Genomic DNA, 7,651 nt, shown 5'->3' with positions numbered 1-7,651 from the left:
AACCTTTTGTATATATATATATATATATATATATATATATATATATATATATATATATATATATATATATATATATATATATATATATATATATATATAAACTCAGTTTACTTTACACTTTTTTGTTTTGTTTTTATTAAATAAATAAAAAGAGAGATTTTGATTTTTGTTTTTTAATTCAAAAGAGTTTTTCGAAAAAGCAAAAAAAAAAGTAAAAACACAAATCAAGAACAATTACTTTATTTTTCTGCTACTTATTATAAGTCAAAGAATCGCTCAATACGTGGTCGCATACTGCATATTTTTGTTAAAGCTCTATGTTTAATAGGGTAGTTTGAAATTAAATTAATAAACGTGCCAAATTCTAATTACTCAAAGACTAGGCATGCCAAAAGTTAGGCACCAAATTAAAACAAAAAAGGTTATGAGGTTTGAAGTTAATGTTAAGGTGCCCCAAATTGCTCTAGCAATCACTCGTGAAGTTCTGTCACACTTTTGTTACTTGCTTTTTATTGTTACAAATTCAAAGCTTAGTATTAAAAATGACTTCGATTTAAAAAGCTTCATGATGTTTTCCTCGATGTCTACGTAGACAACGGACTCATCTTCAGTGTATGCCGGCAAGTATAGATCTTCCAGTGCAGAATTGATCTGTGGTGGCAAACATATTATTATTATCGTTTTTTTCTTGGATTCGGGTACGTCCACCGCATCTACCTTAGTTAGCCTACAGCAAAAATTGTAGTTTTTTTTTTTTTTTTTAGGTGCCCCAAGAAGTCCTTACGGTCTTGTCAAAGAACACCGCGGAAGTGCATTTAACCAGGTTCACGTCTCCTTCCTTCCGTAGTATTGGCACTAGCCTGTAGCAGATATGGTGTATCTGACAAAGCATTGGCGCAGTTGCATCTTTAGTTTGGCAAGAGTCTCAGCAAGTTATACATACAACTGCAGTTGCATATAACATAAATATAACAAATATATAACACATATAGAAAACTGCAGTTGAACTTTATAACTGTTTGGATTGGGAGAACTTCTAGGCTACTTGTAAAAAATTTGAAAAATCATTTCAATGGTTGATAAGTATGCTTTATTGAAATGAACTCCCACTACGTCATTTACTAAAAAATTTAGACGGAACTAAGTCAGGACCGCGTCCATTTTCTGGACCACTTGGAAATAGTTTGATAACAGATTCCGGTTGTAAATTACTAAAAAATTCAGAGTTTTGATTTAACAATAATTAACTTTAAAAATATCAGTACAAAACAAAAAAAAATTGGAAAATAACAAAAAAATAATAAATAATAAAACTATTTAATAATAAAATAGTAAATTATTATTTGGAAAATAACCATAACGATCTCAGATAATCATTGCTATGAAGATTTAGCAAAATAATAACTGAAAACTTAAAACCACTCAAGATGGATAACAACAGCGAGCAGAATTTTGCGTTTGCATTTAGAAAAAGCAGAACCTACAGATTGCAAATCCTTGTATTACACATCATGAATAAATGCATTAACGTGTATCAAGATTAAAACAAATTTTTCAAAAATAACTGGTGTAAAACATTTTCTAGGTTTAAGCAAATTATCGGAATGCCTTTTTAATGAACTGAAAAGTGTTGCTTATTCTGTAATTCAACAAAAGCTTTCGCTTATCCTTAAAGTATGCTTGTATTCCTTATAACGAAAAGCTTCGGCACAGTCGTAAGTTAGGAATTTTGAAAATAGAGAGAAAAAAAAAAAGTTATCTGTTTGACAATTTCAAGTACCAAAACTAAATTTTGAAGCACGTCATATTTACGAAATAATTGATTGGCAAGCAACAAGCATTAAGGAGCCGCCACTGACAGCTGACATTTTGGATAAAAAAATAAAACTACTGGTGGCAAGTCGTATTCCATTTATATTTGAATTTCTAAGATTTCCATGCAATGCACAGTCCGTAAAAAGATGTTAAAACAGTATCTGAATCAGTATCAGGTCTTTATGGCCAATAATGTCTAAAGACCCATTAACATTTAATCATGGCCAACGACACGGGTTTCGAAATTGAAGGGCACAGTCTTCAATTTCCTAAAAAAGCTCTCTCTATCTAGAATTTTTTTAAAAAAAAACAAAACAAAAGTCATTTAGAAAAAAATTGGGAAGCATGTGCCCCCTGGCCTCCTGTGTTGGCGGTCCTGTTAATTAAAAGGTCCCTAATATTATTAAAAAAATGTTTTTTAAACTTATGTCTTGTTGGGTCTCAAAAGAAGCAAAATTATATAAAAATTTCAAAAATAATAATATTAAAAAAATATATATTTTTTAGATTCAACTGCCGAAAAAATGATACTTTTTATTAAAAAATGGAAAATATCCATTTTTACAAAGTTTTTTAGTTATAATTTTTTTTTCAATGTTTTTTTGATAAAATAAAGATTATTTTTAAAGTTTTTATATAATTTTGATTTATTTGAGGCCCAAAAAAGCATACTTTTGAATTTTTTTTTCTTAAATAAATATTAGAGACCCATTAAATGTTCAAGGGTCTTGAGACTCCCCTAAAAATATATTTAGGGGTGCATTAAGAAAAATCCAGTGTTACTTTATTATATAGAACACATTAGTGTACATTCTAAAGATATTTATTCAAATATATATATTTGGGTGGTTCATACATTTTTTTTCAGAGTTTCTAAACCGGCTATGGTCTAAAAAGTTGCTATTTAAAAAGTTGCTCCTTATTGTAAAAAAAGTTAAAAACATTTAAACAACAGGTGTCTTTTACTTGCAACTTTCCTGCAAAGATTTGCCTTTAGAAGGCTTACAGATAAAAGAATAAGAAATTTATCAAGCACATAATATGATACAAAGGCCATATCCAGGGCCAGCGAGAAGAGGTGTTTCTTTTAAGGGTGTGTCATAAACATATTAATTTTAAAAATATTTAAAAAAAACCATGCACCCCTTATCACCTGTCCTGGCATTATTTGAAGCTTAAAATGAACATAAATGTTAAAGTTCCAGATATTATTATTTCAATGAAACAATATAATGAAACGTAATTTACAAAATGTCTGATTTACAACTAAGGCTAGGTATGTCTGTCATGCTATTTAAGATCTCTGCTTGCTACAGAGATATCTTAAATAGCATGCTCAACTACCTGAGAGTGACAGGGTGCACCAAAACTAAAATAAAATTTTCAGTGTTGATGATATTCATTCTTAACAACTGCTAGCAATAGTGGTGGTGTGAGGTCAACTATAATCTAGTCAATCGTATCAACGTAAGCCAAAGAACTGACGTTAAGCTTGATGCTTGACTTATCAGAAATAGGCACAGAAGAACTACACGAATTACTTCTCAAATTAGTTATTTTGCCACAACAGAAAATGTTGTATAGAATTATCATTCTCACACCAGAAAGTAGAATGTTTTTGAAATTAGCATTGTTTACTGTGCCGTCACAAACAACTGCTTCTAGCGTACTTGCTGAATTTATATTTGCAATTATTGATTGTATCTCATTTGCAACTGCTTTTCCTGTTTCTGGCATTACATGATCAGTGTAGTTGTTGTTTGGAAAAGATACAATAAGATAATGTCCTTTTTTTATGCTCCTTCGTACATCAGACTTCTCAACAAAAGCTAAGTCTTTTTTCCCATTAAATTCAATACAATTTAATTTTTTCATTTCGGCAGCATGCTTAGAAACTTGTTTCTGCCATCAAAAACCTCTCTAACGTCTAAGTTTTGCAGGATCTACTGCAGTTTCTGCTGACAGTAGCTTTATTTCTTTTAGCACTGCATTTACAACAAGATAAGCATCACAGTTTTTAATTTTGCATCTGTCCAAAGCTTTGCACAGTTCTCAATATTGCTTCATGTTTCTGGCTGCTACAACACCATCTTCAGATTTAACACTGGAAATTTCACTGTCAAGAACTTTATTACTCGTGTTTAGTTGTAGTTCTACGTTATCACCACCACCATTATCAGCATTATTACTCATGTCGCTGTAGATGAAGTTCACTTTTGTCTCATAATTCATTTTCTAATTGCGCTAAAATTTCAAACGTTTGGGTGCTCTCATCTCTTTCTTCTGCAACTTAACTGTGGTCTTTCCATCTATAGCACCTATATACATTTTCCTTTCAGTTTTTTTGTTCAACCAGAAAGATCATTCTGTTGGAAGTGTTTTATGCAACAGTGGACAAATCAAATAAAAATTAAAAAACCCTGAAAAAACGATAAAATTACTTCAGAGCAGTTTTTTTTAACTTAACTGAACTAAACGACATACCCGTAGCTTTAAATCGTTTTGATAGATATACCACACTTTTTTTGGTCCTTGATGTTTTGTACATTAATTAAATTTCCGATTCAGGAAATTTAATTAATGTTTTTGGGTTTTAAACAATGTTGGTTATTGAAATAATATTGGGTCATTAAAAATTTTTGGGAAGTTCTAAAGTTAAAAAGTTCAGAGCTTCTATTGCATGATGGAGTGATCAAACAATTTTTAGAATCAACAGTTCCCAGAATCCAACAGTTCCAGAATTTTTTATTAGGAAATACTTAAATGGTCATAACTTTCTCCAACAGTATTTTTAAAGAAGATTTATATATTTACCTATCCTCAAACAAATACCTACCTATACTTAAACATGCTTAATTTGTTCTTTTTACTAATGACATTAATCTCTTTTATTCACATTCTAATATAAAAATAATTTTCTCTACAGTAAATTGTGAACTGGAAAACTTTAATGACTGATTCAAACCAAACAAACTTTCTGAACATGAGTAAAACTAAATATATTTTATTTCATCACCAATCATTTCATCACCAGTAGAATTATATATAATGCGCATATAAACACCCACTGGCGTATTTATGCATATTACATATAACTCTATTGTAGCTAAACCTCTTCCTAAACTTATTATTCATGTTTAAATAGCAATAAGACAGGCTTTCGATATTCTTGAATAATTGATTTTCAAAAATTAATCATATTTAATCAATCTATTTATTTATTCTATTGTTGCAATTTATCGTTTATTGTTGTAGTTATTATTAACTTGCATTTATATAATGAGAACTTTGTAAAAAATATTTTACGTTTACTATAGAGGCTTGGTGAGAGGACTATAGAGGCTTGGTGAGGAGACTTCTACTTGCTATCGTTCCTCTATTTTATTTAACGTTTGTTAATGAAATTTGTAAAATAAGAACGTTGTAAAATATTTATAAATGACAAATTAAATAATAATATTTTAAAATTTGTTCAAAAGTCTGGATACCAAATTTTAGGAATATATTTCTGATCTAAAAATAATTCCATTGTCTATGTGAGGTTGTTAATCAATTAGTAAAGTAAAAGTGGAGTCATTTTTTATTACTTCAACAATCTTCGTTCAGTTAATAAGATTTAAAATCTTATTAACTGAACGAAGATTGTTGAATAAAAGCTATTTTTTTATGAATCAAGAAAGAATGTTTTTTTTTTCAATAAATTGTTTTTATTTAATGACACAGTAAGAAGAAGTTAAATTTTTTTAAAGAAGATTTATTGATAAATCTAATCTTTACTTTTTGAAAGCAGTTTGGAAATGTTTTTAAACCTAATCATTAAGTAGGTCAAAGAACTTTTAAAAACTTTTTACTTGAAATAATGACAGCTACCTTAACTACTAAGTTACCAACTAACCTTAACTACCAAGTTACCTACTAACCTTAGCTACCAAGTAATATAAAGTTTTACAAATAAACAAAATTTTAGCTTTATTAAGTATTTAAAATGCGAAACTGAAAAATATTCGAATAAATTAAAATATAAACATGAAATATTGTGTAGGGTAGAGCTGGGCATATAGGGACATTTAAGAAACAAATGCTAGTTGCGGATAAACTAATCATAGTTAACACTGTTTTTTATAAGCTTCCTAAAATTCATTGATATAAGAAAACGGAAAAACAAAAAAAAAAAGTTTCTAAAAATAAACTGACAACCAAAATAACAAAACTCTAGAATAGCAAAATCTCCACATTTTGCAAGTGGGTGGGGCAAAGCGGGACAGTTAAAAGCAGCAGTTATTCGTTAATTGTAAAGCTTTGAAAGGAATAAAAATGAAGACATTTTATCCTTTAAACATGTTCAACCATTAAAATCTTAAAAAAGTAACATACCTATACAAATTAAACGCCCATACACCCATACATCTCACAAAAAAATTATTTTATTATAAAAAAAACTCTGAAACAAACTTAAAAAGTTGCTCTAAAATTTGAGTAGGGCAAAATTAGTATATATTGTTAAATTGGTTACTACTACTAAATTTAAAATTTAATAAAAAATATTATGGATCACATAAATTACACAAAAAACTACTTGGTAACATTTTGATGTAGAGCAAACTAAAATATGCCATATGTATCAGAAACTTTTCGAATTCTAAGTTCCTTTTACTCACAGCTAAAACTACATTTCATCTCATTTTGGATGATTGATCTTTCTTATATAACTTCTTACTATCGTTGTTTACATTAAACACTATTAATAATCGAAGTTTAATTGTAAAAATGAAAAAAAAATTTTCTTTGAATTTATTACTAATATTGCTTTTCTAAATAATAAAAATAATATTTTAGATTGAAAATAAAACCATCAAACTGTAAACAAAATGGTAGTAATACAGTCAATTATATAAATTACTTGTTGTCTTGACGAAAAAAACTGCAAAAGCAGTTTTACTGAAACTAAAACTATCTGAAAAGTTCAGTTTCTGTTGGTTTTTTAAAACCAGGTTCTAAAATAGGATAAAAAAATACTGTCTGAAAAATATAAACTTTTTATAAATAATGCAATTTATCAATGGTTTAATCTTTTGTCGTTGTATCGCTTAAGAATATACCCAAGTTTTATTTTCGCAAACTTACTGGTGCATTTTGGTACTTTTAATGCATTTCAGTACTTTTATAATTAATTTTCTTTACATTAATGAAACACAAGTTTTTTATCAAAAAATATTTTGGAAAAAAATAACTTTTAGCTGAGATATAAGGCTTCAGACATAACTGTCCCGTTATGCCCCACTGTCCCAATCTATACTACTAAATACATTTTTTTAGATAATAAAAATTATTAAATTAACAACTCAGCTGTATATTTTGCAAATTTAGAATCAAACTGTTTTCGCTTCACTATTTATATTTTTTTAGTTACTGATTGTGTTATCTACCTCTAATAATGCTTTTCTACTGTATTTAAGCTTTAAGAATAAAAAATATAAAGTATTTACATATTATTTTTAAAACATCAATAAATACAGTTTCTCTCAATACTAATAATTTTATTATATAAGAAATTTTCGCTAGGTTATGGATATCAGCATCATCAGCTTGTAAAATATTTTTTAACCGTTATAGTTTATATAAAATTGTTACTATTGACGTCAGCGGTTAAATGGCTTCTTTTGTTTTTAAATTTAAACTAGTAAATCAAAAAAAAATTCTTTTTTCAAATCCATGCTTTATGCAAGCAGAATTCTATTGGGCCTAGAAATTCTTTTTTTTGTTATCTTTTGTAGAAGGAAAAATTACTGTTACGTTTTTAAATTTTTTTTTTATTAATTCAGTGTTCTTATGGGGA

The sequence above is a fragment of the Hydra vulgaris genome, chromosome 06, assembly GCF_038396675.1.
Source record: "Hydra vulgaris chromosome 06, alternate assembly HydraT2T_AEP".
NCBI classification, from domain to species: Eukaryota; Metazoa; Cnidaria; class Hydrozoa; order Anthoathecata; family Hydridae; genus Hydra; species Hydra vulgaris.
The sequence above is the reverse complement of the archived record's forward strand: the minus strand, read 5'-3'. Positions refer to the sequence as shown.